The sequence below is a fragment of the Canis lupus genome, chromosome 30, assembly GCF_048164855.1.
Source record: "Canis lupus baileyi chromosome 30, mCanLup2.hap1, whole genome shotgun sequence".
NCBI classification, from domain to species: domain Eukaryota; kingdom Metazoa; phylum Chordata; class Mammalia; order Carnivora; family Canidae; genus Canis; species Canis lupus.
Genome location: NC_132867.1, coordinates 15068057 through 15083555, shown reverse-complemented (window position 1 = coordinate 15083555; position 15499 = coordinate 15068057). Strand labels below are relative to the sequence as shown.

At 34.9% G+C, this 15499-nt stretch overlaps 1 protein-coding gene across 1 annotated transcript in view; it reads left to right on the top strand.

Moving 5' to 3' along the window:
• Positions 1 to 232: 232 nt before the first annotated feature.
• ROBO2 (roundabout guidance receptor 2) overlaps positions 233 to 15499 on the top strand; it is a 1635491-nt gene continuing 1620224 nt past the window's right edge. Inside the window, exon 1 of the mRNA XM_072806533.1 lies at positions 233 to 441. The gene's annotated coding sequence lies outside the window, so the exon portion shown is untranslated. The remainder of the gene's footprint in view (positions 442 to 15499) is intronic.

Sequence of the window (15499 nt, the reverse complement as noted above, 5' to 3'; positions counted from 1 at the left end):
TGTTAGATGCTAGCAGGGCACAGCTGGTCGCCTCTTCCAGCCCATTTCTCCGCTGGCTTCGCGAGGCAAATCTGCAGCCCTGCTCTTGGGACTCCAGCGTCTCAGGAGGGGACTTGCGCGCCCCGCCTGCCCGGGAGGGGCCCGGAGCCTCTTCATCAGCACCACGGACAGCTCGTGCGCTTGGAGGAGGGAGGCTGGGAGGACTCCTCTCTGCGCCACCGCCAGGAGGAGGGAGTGCAGTAGCGGCAGGCGGGGAGGAGGAGGAGAAAGGAAGGACAGCTCCGGTGGGGAGTGGAAGAAATCTGGGAGCTGCTAGAGCAGCAGGTCCGGGGGGAGCTGCTCAGCTGCACTGCTTCCATTATTCAGGCGGACTCTGCTGAGCTTCTCAGGGCTGCTTCCCGGTCCCTCTGGGCGGAGGCTGCCGTCTAGACCTGACTCCAGGTGAGTTAGGCAGTGAGCTGTACTGAGAGGGTCTCGAACTAGACGCTGGAATTGGCGAGCTTGTTCAGCTCCCCAAACACTGCTGGCTTTACAAATTACCCAAAGTCATGACTGACTGGTTTTGGCGAGGCTGCGAATGCTGAGGGTGGGCGGATGGGCGGTGGGCAGTTGCGATCTTCACTGCAAGGATGAGGGGATTCGGATGGAATTCAGCTGAAGTGACTGGATTTTAGGAAATGTCCCCAATTGCATGCGTTATATGTGTTTATATGCAAGCTTTTGAGAGGGTCATTTGTTTTTCTGGCTACCCACTTTGTCCTTCTGTTCCTCCTTCCCCTTGGCTTCTGCCCAATTTTACAACTCCAGTCCAAGGATCGGAAAGGTGTGGAAGTAGGGGGTCCTAATATCTGCTGGGACAGGTCAACCTTGCTCTCTAAATGGGGAGCGGTGTTTCTTTCACCTGATTTACCAGAGGGTAGCTCTCTGAGGAATGGGAGGTTCTTTTGCTCAGTACTCGTCACAAGCTTATTAAAAGACAGAGAACTTCAGGCTCTCTAGACAGGCTCTGAAATGTGATGACAATTTAGTTTAAAAACCTTTGTTCCAAAATTATTACCAATAATTTTTTAACAGCACAACTTTTAAGTATCTGACAGGAAATATATTTCTCATTTTGCAAATGCTATGGGAAAAGTGATGAGTTCACAATAAGAGAAGAACAACTTTATTTTCCTGAAAGGACTTTAGGGAAAGCGATTGAAGAAATTCTGGGAATGAAATTATGGACATTTCCCACAGAACTTCCTTAATTTAATATTTTCACATTTTCTTTGTGTGTGTGTATGTGTGTCTAACGTGTGTTTGTGGGTGTAAGGAAAATTCCTAAGGTGTATTACAAGTTTATTTAGTTTAGAGATTGCTTTCTTGCTAGTAGCACTAACTTTTAATCATCATGGCCATAAGAATTTTTTATTTTAATGTTTTGCTTTTAGGTGGTTGGGTTAGCTATTTTTGTGTTTGGATTAAATATTTACTTCATGGGCCTTGCTGGATACTTTTCAGTAGAACTGGTGGGCATATGACTATATGGGCTACCATGAATTTTAATAATAGTCAAGTATAAAATTATGAGTTTAAAAATAAATATCAGAACTGAAATTGAGGAATGAAATTTATATATCTTTCAAATATTAACTAAATTCTCTATAAGGGTCCAGTGTCATTTTATGCTTAAGATATCTTACTTAGGCTTTTCAAATTGAGATATATGCATCTACAGTTTTAGCAATTAAGGTGGAATATTTTACTTTTCTTTTCCTTTTAACTTCAGTTTGGATTCAACAAATCCTTCCTGTCTACAAAATGAGCCTTGTTCTTTCTCAGCTCTTCCATTTCTAATTTCTTACAGAAGTTTAGAAAGATCAGTAATATTACTTCCACTTTTAATGTGAAAAGACTATCATATGGAGGGATTAAAATTATTTCTCTAAAATTATTATGTAATAAACTAGAAATTTAAGCCGAGGCTATTTAACTTCAATTCTTTTCCCAAAAAGTGCACAGTTGCTTTTATTTGAAACTATTACAGTAGTGATACATGAATATGCCTATGTAAAAATATCTAAGATATTGATTATTTTTTCCTGGTTACTTGTTAAAACTGGTTTCATTCATGTACATAAAAGAAAATGTGATTGTGCAGAGTTATATGCTCCTCACTTTCAAATAACTCCTAAACACCTAACAGTTGACCTTGTGTCCTCCTTTATAAGAGTGGATTTGAAAGGCAGAGTCAATATTTACTAAGAGTATTCTTGGAATAATTTACATCTAATAATCAAGATAGAAGACAGTGGACATTCAGATGCATTTTAAAATTGCTTAGTGTGAACTTGAAACACAGTTACAATTTGCTTTCAGAGTAAACTGCCAGACTTTACAGTGAATAGTCTTTAAGATTCCTTGAACATTGGCAGGTAGTGTATGCCTAAACAGGATTTATGAGAAGAGGAAGTTAGAAACTGAACAATTTTATTTTTTGATACATGACCACATTCATAAAAAATTATTTAAACTTTATATATGCCATGGGTGCTTTGTCTGATACGGACTGATTCAAAGTGACCCTCATTTTAAGTCTTGAGAGAGAGAGACAGAAAGGAAAAAGAACTTTTAAATTTGTTTCAGCTTTGTTATTCACTTTAATTCTTAAGTGGTAATAATCTGTTCTACTTAAGTTTTTAAAAAGCCATTTGAGTTACAAGGACAATTTGTGATTGTTTGCAGGAAGATGCATATGTGTGTGTATCAGTGCTCAGTAGAGCCTTTAGGAGTATGGGAAGAAGGTGAGCAAGAGCAGTAAATACTTCTTGGAGTCTCATACACTTTGAACCTGTTTTTTTTTTTTTTTCCTGTGATAGACCTGATATATATATTTACATATGGGAACTAAGTATATGTTAGTTAGTATACTAACTTTGCATCTGATTGCAGGATTCCATATACACTCATGGCTCAAGTATTCTTGAATGAATCAAGATAATAAATTCTACAGCTCTTAACCATCTAAACAATTCCCTTTGGGGCCTGGTATTAAAAGGATGACTTGTAATGATTTTTCTCAAAATCTTTCAGATCCTATAAAGTAACTCAAGCAGAGTATGTGTGAAGCTCATCATTGTTTAACGTCTCAGAGAAGGTGTCCTCTTGAGAGTGCTGACCAAAGCCTTATTTTTCTTCCTGTGCAATTCTTCCAGATAGATGGTTAGCTGAGTGTGGAAGGAGGGAGAGAGGAAGATAAGAAAGGATATATCATTTTCTTCCTCATGAGAGAATGAGGACCATTATACATCTTTATCTACAAACATTCTGGACAAGAGTGATTTGCATCATTGATTAAGGGCTGCTTCAGGAACTGGGGACATTACTGCCCTAGAATTTCCAGACAACCCTGGACAGGCTGAAGACAGCCCTGGTGATTAACCCCCGCCCCTGCCAGTGGCAGAGTCACTGCTTAGGCCTGGATGTTGTCTGACCTGTGTGAATGAGAATAGTGAGTGCTTAGCCCATATAGGTGGAACAGTAACAATTCTTACTACAGGAGTATCATGAACATTCATTGATGAAAGTGAGTTCCTTTTTTCACATAGAGGATGCCCATTGGGTCATGCTTTCTTGGATAAAAATTTGCAGAGGAATGAATTGAATTTTGGACTTTGCTTTTCTAAAAGTGCCATGTTCACTTAGTTGCTTATTGAGTAGCTGCTTAGTTGCTACATGAATAGTTCAGAGTGGGTATGAGATACTAACGAGAGGAATGAACATTTTAAGTCTTACATTATGAGATTCATTCCTTATCTCCTTTTGTAGTGACACTTGATAGCATAGGGAGTAATAGAAGAGATTTACTGCAGAAAAATATGGAGATGTATGAACAGTGGATATGATTGACAACTACAGTTTTCACTGGATTGTTTTAAGATAGCTTTGGATAAACACATTTTATTCACCACATAAGAGAAACTAAGAGAAAGTAGAGGAACTGGGAGAAAGCTAGAAGGTTGACTTTAAGACAAATTTGTGATTCTTAAAATGGGCTACATGATAAGGAAAAAAAAAGCAGAAGTCACCAAACAAAAATTTTGCCTTTCATAATTCATGAATTTTTCTGATTTGTTGAATCAGTTCTTTAAATGCATTATTTAAGCATAGGAAGAGTTATTGAAAATTACACTTTTTAATACAAATACACATTTAGTGAACTATAATGGAGATAAAAGAATGAACAATCCAATTATTTTTCCTGAGTTAAAAATTCCCCTTTTTTCATTCCAAACAACACTAGCAGTTTAGTGTGATGTACTGTGTATTACTTGAGCTCCAGAATTTGCAACTAAAAAGGATGCAGATGTTGAACTTCATTTTTCATGGGTAACTGTAATGTGAATGAGTAGTGAAATTGCAAAAGACAAGTGAAGGCGTTCAGTAATTCTCAAAGTAAATAAAAATAAGGTTAAATTGTAGCACTCTTATTATTGGACACTCACTAAGAAGTAACAAAAATTATCACAGTTTATCCCGGAAATAATGCACATGCATCTTGAAGTAATAAAGTGTCTTGCAAATCTGGGTTTGAAATTGTCTTTTGGCTTATAATGATTATAATATATATAATGTATGAACTTGAAACAAATGGTGTAGGCTCTCTTAACCTCAGATGCTTCTTTTATGAAATGGGGAGATTACTAGTATCTAATTTATAGGTTCTTTGTTTATGTTTTGCCTCTTTGCGTAGTCTCAAGTCCAAGTGGGCGAGACTGCTATTTTATTCTTGCTTGTTATATTCACCCTACTTCTACCTTTTATTAGCTGTGTGGCATTGATCAAGATCCTTTTTGTGATCTTTTCTTTATAAATTGTGAAAAAATTGCCTGTTTTGAAGAATTTCTAGCACGTTAAAAATTCGATAAAATCATTTATATAAAGGACTTATTGGCACATGAGAGACAATATGTATTTTTTTCTTGTCTTCTTATATACTACTATGGAGATACTCCACATTTTATTTCCAAATTTTTGATTCCCCTCCTCAGAGTCAATGTCAATCTTGCACGAAACATTCACGTCTCCTACTTTTCTTCTGATTAAACTCTAGAAAAGTAGGAGAGTTCTCACAAGTTTTATTGTACTTAAGCTTGTGAGAGGAAGCAAGCTAGATCTCAGAACAAGTTTTGATAAGAAAAGGGACATATGGGGTGAATGGGTGACGGGCACTGAGGGGGGCACTTGACGGGATGAGCACTGGGTGTTATTCTGTATGTTGGTAAATTGAATACCAATAAAAAATAAATTTATTATAAAAAAAAGAAAAGGGACATATTTATTCCACTAAACATGACTTCCTCCTATCGTTGACAGTTTAGTACTGTCATTTTGTTAGCAATAAGTAAGACTTTCCTGTTTGTGGTACATAATTTATGACTGGACTTAATCCAATTAACATAAATATAATGTACAGTTGGGCAATGATTTATCTTTAACAAGAGGAAAAAATGGACATGATTTTTTAGTATTGCTTTGAAAATCTTTCAAATAAACTTTGATACTGTTGGTGAAGGTAGCATCACAAACAGTCCTAGTGGTGTTCTTGATAGGTAATATTTGAATATTCTACATATTGTCCCAAGATTGACTTAATAGGATTTAATTTCAGATATAACTTCTCTGCTAAACAGGAAGATTCCTACATGAAGATGTTTGTTCTATCACATATAGGGTTGTTCAAGACTATCTTGAAGAGTAAAGAGAAAATTTTCATCTCTAAAGTAGACATACTGGTGTTCATATTGATTGGATGTTTAGGATCATATTAATAACATAGCTTAGGGGTAAACAAGTAGCATATATAGTTATCAAGATAAATCCTCTTTTTAACACCCCATTTTTTCCCCCTAGGACTTTCAAGTTCATCGCTATTTCATTTTCTTTCTTTGGCTTATTATAATGGTATCTTAGTTTCCTATGGCTGCTCTAATAAATTACTGCAAACTTAATGGCTTAAACAACAGCAATTTATTGTCTTACAGTATTGGAGTTTGGAATTCTAAAACCAGTTTCACTGGGCTAAACTCAAGATGTCTGCAAGGCTGATTCCTTCTGGACGCTCTGAGGGGAGAATCTATTTTCTTGCCTTTTTTTGCCTTTAGTGGCCATCTGAATTCATTGGCTTAATGCCCCTTCCTCCATTTCTTTTTTCTTTTCTTTTTTTTTTAATTTTTTTATTTATTTATGATAGTCACACAGAGAGAGAGAGAGAGAGATGCAGAGACACAGGCAGAGGGAGAAGCAGGCTCCATGCACCGGGAGCCCGACGTGGGATTCGATCCCGGGTCTCCAGGATCGCGCCCTGGGCCAAAGGCAGGTGCCAAACCGCTGCGCCACCCAGGGATCCCCTTCTTTTCTTTTTTAAAAAGATTTTATTTATTTATTTGACAGAGAAAGAGAGAACACAAGCAGGGTGAGCAGCAGGCAGAGGGAGAGGGAGAAGAGGGCTCCCCACTGAGCAGGAAGCCCAATGTGGGACTGGATCCCAGGACCCCCAGGATCTTGACCTGAGCCAAAGGCAGATACTTAACTGACTGAGCTACCCAGGTGCTCCCACCTTCTGTTCCTCCATTTTCAAGGTGCATTGCTCCTATCCTCTCTGTCTCTACATTGCCCTTTCCTTTAACTTCCTCTAACCCTTCCATCCTTCTTTCAAGGACTTTTGTGATTACACTAGGCTCACTGGATCATCCAGGGCCTCTATCTCAATATTCTTAATTCAATAACATCTTCAAAGTCCCTTTAACTGGGTAAGGTAATACATCCACAGGATGTGGGGATTAGGGGGAGAATGTCTTCAGGAGCATTATTCAGCTTAACATAAATGGTAGTAATATTTGTGTGCTTTGGGACCCTGAAATTAATGTGCTTGCTTCCTTGTGGGAGAAAATATAAATTTGGGGATTTTTAGAACTATTAGAAGATATTGATGGGTAATTTTCCAACAAAAGATACTGATCCCTTGAATTCATTAGCTCTAATTTTAGTAAAGTGTAAGTGAAATCATTTGTATTTCTAGGGTCAAAAATATTAATTAAACCTATTATCTGTCAAATCCAACATCTGATGACTTAACTTTAAGTTACATAGAGAAGTATATATGATAGTTCTTATTTATGAAGTTAGCTCTTATTTATAAAGCCAAATCAATGGAAGAAACCACAGAAAGCTTGGAGCCCTTTTAAAACTTTTCAGGGCATATTCAAGTGGATGCCATTTAGTAGTTCCATAATAACTGGTGCTTTTCACAAATATTCATTGTGAATATTTTTTCATGAGTTATATACACGATTTGTAGACTTCCAGGAGAAGTTTAATGATGGTCATGTCAGCTTTTCAAATCTTTCTGAAATCCAAAAGAGAACTTTTGAATAAGATGGATTAATTTCCTTCCCTATATTGTTGCCAAAGGGAACAAGAAATGCCCTGCTCAAATTAATTTAATGCAAATGAATTCTTACTGTCTCACAAGTTTGTCCTTCATTTTTCTTAAAATTATATTGTAAATGAATGTGACATGCTTTACTGGTTGTTGTGCAGGGAGCATTGTCCTTCCTAAAAGCTCTCTCATTTGTCAAAAAGAAGCCATTAGGAGAAAAGTAAATTATCTTATCTGATCACAGTATTAAGAATGACCTTAAAACTATAAATTTTATTATTGGTACAATAGCTGAATTGTCTTTGCAATTGTGGAGATTCCAGAGAAGCCCTTGCTAAGGTACAAAGCTGTTATAATCATTCAAAATCCACTTTTTCTTTTACCTTGTAATGTGTGTGGAATGCAGTTTTGCTTATTGCTATCTTTTTGCTTTCCATAACTGATTTAAATACTCTTAAGTTTTTAAATATTTCTAATTTTCTTTAACATTTTTCATGTCAAACAAAATAATTTTCTGACTATCCAGCTACAAATAAAAGTTGTATAACATGCAATTGGACAAGGATGATTATGAATTTTCATTTTTGATAAAATACTGTGTATTTGTCCCTTTGCACATAAATACAAAATATTTTAGTGAGGGAAGATGAGATTGAGAGAAGGAACTTTATTGATGTGTAAGTATTTCTTTATAAGAAGAAGAGTAATGTACAAGCATATTTTTGCTTTCATGTCCAGATATATAGTAGTTGCACAATAAATGGTGTTTTTCTACTATGGAGGGGGCATCTCCAGCCATGCTATTCATGAGAGCAAGAACTTCAACTCAGCTTTCAGCAGCCATAAGTAAAAAGAATGGTGTGATAGGCTGCCTGTACATATGGCTCTCTTTAGCAGGCCAACTGTTACTTTTGCCCACTCACATCACTGAGGACATATGGTATTACTTTGGCTGTGGAAGCAAGTATGTGTGGACATGTCCCAGTGTGGGTATAAGACTGCTGGTTGTCTTCCTCTTGTTGCTCATGCAACCAACTGTCTCTGGGTTGAAACTTATTATCCATAGCACTGAATTTGAGGATAGTAAATGACATAGTTCTTATTATTGACTGATACTGAAGTAATATGATTAATATTTTCTCTAGGTAGATCACAAGACCTAGCGGATGTTTGCCATTATAAACATTATAAGGAGTAATGGCTTTTTCAAGAATAAATGTGAGAGTTTTTTTTAAATCAAAAGCTGACTCATTAAAAAATACAGGATTATATAGGACCAGAGCAGTAGAGGAAGCATCAGAAATATGGTTGAAATAATTTACTTTGTGGAGTAATCAATTAGTGAAATTTAACAATGAATCTATTGTTAACTGTGACTACATGGAAAAAAAAAGTAATGAGAAAACAGATGAGAAAGGCTAAAATGAAGAAAGTTGTCTAACCCCAGCATGATTTATTTTATAGAGTTCACAGTGTTGTAAAGCAATTTTAAAAAATTAGATCCATTTTTTTCAGTATAGTGTGTTCTGAATTTTTGAAGGGAGGCATTTCAATACCTGTAACAAGTATGTATTTTTAGTGATGGCTCTAGAACTCCTACATCGAAAGGCTTTTAAGATGCAGTTTGATTGGGAGGCAAGGCTAGAGGGTGTGTGCTGAGATAGCATGTGCGCAAACCTCTGGATCACATACATCAATTATCTAAAGAGAAGAATGGCACATGCTACTAAGGATTATGGGGAAGATAATGACATTCACTGTAAGTTACATTTTGCTGCCACAACTGGCAAATTTATAGAATCAGGATTTGTTGTAGATTTCTTTTATAATCACTTAGCAGTTTCATGCACTGAATTCTACAAATCTGAACATTTTCACTAAAACTCTATTTGCTAAATACTAGGTAAATAAAATCAAGATTTGTATAGATAACATTGACAAGTGTGTTTTTTCCAGAAGTAAAAATGATAAATTTTCAAAATGCTTTTAAATATCACTTTTTCTGCAAAATCTCATTTCAGTTTCAGTTACTTTGGCACATATATTAATCACCATTAAGGCTGTATGTGAAATATTTGGCAATATGGGCATCACAGATTTATGGTGATGGTGACTGATGCACAGTATACAGCATCCTTATTGTTACTCACTGGCCTTGAGAACTTTGATTTTCATACTTTTTCGCCTTGCTGTACCACTGACTGACAACTTTAACTTATTAAGTTCATCAAAAAATATATTGTCTTTCAACTCACTGATTTAATTTTTTTGATCACTATGCTTACTGTGATGAAGTATCAAATTGTCAAGGTATTATATGAATATGGCAGTTCAGAAGGAAGCAAGCCAATGAAAACAAACATGTTTATTACCCAGCTATATAATATGTTGATTTTATTAACAGAACAAAATATATAGTTAAAATTCTGAGTGAAATTCTCTTTTTTTTTTTAAAGATTTATTTATTTATTTTAGAGACAGTTTGGGGGGTGGGCAGAGGAAAGGAAGAGAGAAACTCAAGCAGTCTTTATGCTGAGACCAATGTAGGGCTGGATCTTATGACCTCGAGATCACGACCTGAGCCAAGAGTCAACTGCCCAACCGACTGTGCTATCCAGGCACCCTTTTTTGATATATGTATACCTATTTTTGCAATTGACCTCCCTATGTTAAGTATTTGTGCACATACATATATTGAGTTTTAGAGATCTTAGCAAAAAGATTAATCTCTTTTTTTAAAGATTAATTTCTTAAGGTGACTTTCAAATATGTATAAATTATGGCAAAGTTGACATAAAATGACAACATAGGAGCCATAAAAATGAAGACTAATAGGAGATACTTGTTAAAAACATTTCTAAATTAACTGGTTTTGATTTAAATGCTTTTTAGTTTTTAGCTGAGGAAAAGAACAAAATGGAAATTTTATGCAAATCATTCATATTTGTTGTATATATATGTACATATATGTGTATTATAAATACAAAACAGATGGCATACCATTTAGCCCATAGATTCATACTTATCTGTATATATGTATTCATTATGAAAATGAGTGCATGTGACATATATGTAACAGTGTACTTTCATTTTTACATTCATTACTTTTCTCACTTCATTAGCAACAAATTGAAAAAGGAGAAAGTTCTATTTGTTAATTTCATCTTCCGTATTCTGTTCTTTCCAGGCTCACATTTATGGCTTTCTGTTGTTATTTTCTTTGTGACCAGACCTTTAGAATGAACAAATATATTATAATCTTTGGTGGTATTTGGAAAGCAGTGTGTCTCTGTAAAGAGTCCATGTACATGCACATGGACACATGCAAAACTGTCATGAACGTTTTATTTTTGACAGAGAAAAACCAGGTAATTGTTGAGGGTATGGTAGCACTACTGCAATAGAAAACCAGATATCTATCAGTCTAATCATTAAACAGATGTTTTTGGAGCACCTACCTAGTCCCTGACACAATTTTAAATAATAGAAATGTAGCTATCACAGATTTCAGTCTCCACCATCAAAGGCAAATTGCAGGACAGATTGGTCAATCTGAAACACAATTCAGAACCAGAAAATAAAGTTTCTGTGTTGTTCAAATGTCATTAAAACCATGTTATTGCACACTGAAACCATAAGAACGCAATTCCTCCATCCATTCCTTCAGGGGATAATGGTGAAGGAGTAAATATAAAATTAAACTTGAACTTATGTTATTTAATAATTACGTAATGTTACATAATTTCAATAAACTTAAAATCTGCTATATTATAAAGACAATCTTTCAGATCAATGGGAAAATGATAAATTATTCATAAAATAATGATCAAGTATTGTTTTTAAATAGTTGCTAAAAGTTATAATACGCCATTCATAAGAATTAGTTTCACAATAGGCATTCAGTAAACTCCTCAAAATATAAAGAAAAAATCTATAAGCAGATATTATTTGTAATATTAGGGCTAAATTAACTTTCTTAAGTACAGCCCAACTAAAGACAGAAACTCATAGAGATTGATGGCTTGGACTTTGTTAAAGTAGAAAACTTCAGTATTTCAAATGATACCCTGAGTTGGTAGAAAAAGAAACTGCCAAATCAGGAAAAAGTATTTGCAATTCATTTGACATATTTGGCATATAAATAGTTCAATAAATCAATAAGAATGGTCCAATAGAAAAAAGGACAAAGTACTTTGGCAGAAAATGTTGAGATTGATATGAACACTAAATGTATTAGAATCTGTATTGTTAATAAAATTAAAAAAATAGAGGAAATTATTTATATAGAGGTATTTGTGATATTTTAACAAAATTGTAGCATGAATTTATTAACTCTGTAAATAAAGCTATAAAATTGTCTGTAAAAGTTTAAACAGGTTCATATTCATATAGTTTGTTTTCTATTAGTTTTTTAAAATGTCTGCATTTTCCAAAGTATATTCATATATTTCAGAAGTATGTATATCAAAGTATATTCAGTATATATCAGAGCATACTCTTTGCTGTTGAAAGCAGCCTTTCAAATATAAACTCACATATCATTTTTTCTAAATTCTACAGGGTAGGGGCCAAGATTCCTCATCAGAAACTATATTTCAATTATTATTTTATTGTTTTTAGTAGTTTCTATTTGACTTAACTGGTAGAGGAAGACTTTTTTTTTTTAAACAAAGCTTTCTGATGTACTTTATTTTTTATTTTTTATTTATTTTTTTTATTGGAAAGAGCTTTTATTTCCTTAAGTGTTTTGTTGCCTAAGTATGATGAGTATCCGGCAGTGGAATTTAGTGGAACAGATGCTTATTGTGATATATGAGATGCACTTGTTTCCCTAAGCACACATAGGCATGAAATGCATCTGGCTTCTGTACATAAAAGTCAATTATGCTCCCAAATGTGTTTCTGTGCATTACCCAGACTTTGAGGGGCAGAAATCCCACTATTCCTTCAAATAGGGGCTTTACTCGATCATGAAGTTTAAGTTAGACTACAGGTTGAAAAATACTGCATTTCAGTCTGGTGACAGAGCCTGAGCAGGAGATGTTACCATTGTGTACTAAAGTGGTAAGTCACGCAGACAAAGCATCTTGTGTGTATATGTGCGTGTGTGTGTGTGTTGTGGGGTGCATGCCTAAAATGAGAGAATCTTGTAAAGCAGAGCATAATCAAGTATGAGAACATATGGAGTACATAAGAAATGAAATCAAGTTCAGGAAAGAAAAATAAGAGTGGGGGGGGGGAAGGAGGAAAAATGTTAATGAAGATAAGCTTTAAAGAAAATAGGACTTTGGGTAAGTAGTGATGAGAATAAAGGTATTTGGTAAATAAGGAACTAGCATCCAGAGTATGTTGGAAAGGAATTTGGCATATGTGCACATATTGCTGGGGTTATAATATTCAGAAACCAGACCTCTTGAGGTATAGCAACTATAGTTCCTTTTCTATTCTCTAGTTGCCTTGAATATTCCTTTTTAATTTTAATAAGACCATTTATTTCTGTGTGATGGGTTAACATCAAGAACATGAGATTTTTCTGGAATATACCACAACTGACCAATAATCTAGTAGCTAAAACTTTTAAAAATAATTTGTGATAGACTTTTATGTAATATAATATTTCATTGCCAGAGTTAGCAGTGCATTATACATAATTTTACCTTTTCCCAGTTGTTTAGTATGGTAGATAGAATGTTTATGTTTATGTTTATGTTATGTTTATGTTTAGTATGGTAGATAGAATAATGTCTTTACAAAGAGGTCTACATCCCAATCCCCAGAACCTGTGAATATGTTGTATTACATAGCAAGGAGGGGTGGTTAAGGTTGCAGGTAGAATTAAAGTTTTGCATCACCTGACCTTAAAATGCAGAGATTATCTTTAATTATTTGTGTAGGTTCAGTATAAACATAAAATACCTTATAAAAGGGAGAACAGAAGATCATGCTAGAAGGAGATGAGATGATTGAAGAAGAGAAGAGGTTGGAGTAATAAGTTTTGTGGTTGGAGACAGAATATATTCAACTTCTCATATGATTCCCTCCCCAAAGCCTCTAGAAGTAACATAGCCTGGAAAATGACTTGATTTTATCTCAGTAAAAGTCATTTTGGATTTCTGACCTATAGAACTATAAGAAAATAAATTTATGTTGTTTTAAGCCACTGAGTTTGTGTTAATTTGTGATAGCAGCAATAAGAAACTAACACCTTTAGGGACATCTAGGTGGCTCAGTGGTTGAATGTCTGCCTTTGGCTCCAGTCATGATCCTGGGGTCCTGAGATCAAGTTCTGCATCAGGCTCCCCACAAGGAGCCTGCTTCTCCCTCTGCCTATGTCTCTGCCTCTCTCTCTGTGTCTCTCATGAACGAATGAATAAATACAATCTTAAAAAGGAGAAACTAACACATTTAAACCACATTTTTTTTTGTTTTGCTATAGATGGTTGTTGTAGAATTGAGTGAACATTTAAGGGAAGAATTGAGAATTAATTTTCTTAAGAAAGTCCTTTATCATCTCAGAATAGTGAGAATGTAAAGAGATGAACTGTTTTGTTTATGTATACAAATGATATGTAGGCTTAAAAAAGAAGTGTGTTTTGAAGGCTAGAAAAGTCATAAAAATGTCCTCTGATGATGTGAGGCTTGGATGGTGAATTCAAGGCTGTATTGGATAATCCTATAATCTTTCTGGCATTGTAAAATCATTAATAATTTTACTTTAAGAGTACCATCATCATCCAGGGTCACTTGGACTAGTACCCCTGATAAAAGTTAGGGTTGTGAGGAGAGCTTGAGTTATTTGAAGACCAGAATAGGGGGAAATAGGATATATTCCACTGATAATCCAATTTCTACTACCCATTCTAATAATACATTCACCTAGTTCAGTGGTAGAAACAGTTGAAAAGTGTGACAAAAGTGTTAGATGTGGATGCCTGGATGGCTCAGCGGTTGGGCATCTGCCTTTGGCTCAGAGAGTGATCCCAGAGCGCCAGGATCAAGTCCCACACCAGGCTCCCTTCATGAAGCCTGCTTCTCTCTTCCTGTCTCTGCCTTTCTCTGTGTGTCTCACACAGAATAATGACATAAAATCTTTTTTTTAAAAAAAAGGGTGATAGATAAGCTGCTGAGAAGAAGCAAAGTTGTAAAATTGATGATACCTGACAGTTTTTCAGAACAATAGGATTAAAAGAAAATAGGATTATGAAAGGTTGTATTTGCTCAACATCTCTAACTTGATAATAGGTCAGAAAGCTCAGTCATGTTTTCTTAAAACTGAAAGAATGTTCTTTTTGATGAAAGTTTTAAACAGTGCATCTTTACATTTTATTTACTTTATCTTTTGTAAACTGCTTACATGAAACCAGCAGACAAATCTGACAAATATGTCGATCATTATATCTGTGGGGAGTATGATATTCATCCAGGGAATAAAGGCTTTGCTGACCAAGAAATGAAATTCTTAAAATTTCCCAGTAATATGGAGTATATCCAATTGAACAAATGATACAACTTTGTAACAAATATTACTTCTCATGAAGTTTTACAATTACATTTTCTTTAGCTTATGATTAATGGCATTGGATTCATAAATTGAAATTATCTTTAGTAAGTTAAGTAACTCCCTCCAGAATATTTCTTAAAAAAATTGTCTTAATTTTACAAATAACTTTGTTAAAAATATCTCTAAACAACTACATTAAATAAAACTTATGAACTCCAGTAAATTATTACTAAAAGCATATCTTTTAGGTTTGAGCTGTTTAAAAGTTCTTAAAATGATTGTAAGGAAGAGTATGTTTCAGTTTATGGTATTTGATTAATCTGATTAAATCTTGGTAGCACATTGAATTCAGCAGAAGTATGAGTGATAAATCTCAGATCATAATTTGAAATGTCTCCATCAAGCATTTTAAAACAATTTTTAAGTTCACTAATTTGAGTCATTATACGTGGCCCTAGTAGAAGGCCCTTCAAATGAAGCTCATTTGAACTTGGCAGATATCATATACCAACTTTTTACAGTCACAGTTCCTGTGCCTCATTATGAAAATGGTTATTTCCAGAATCCCAGTGCTT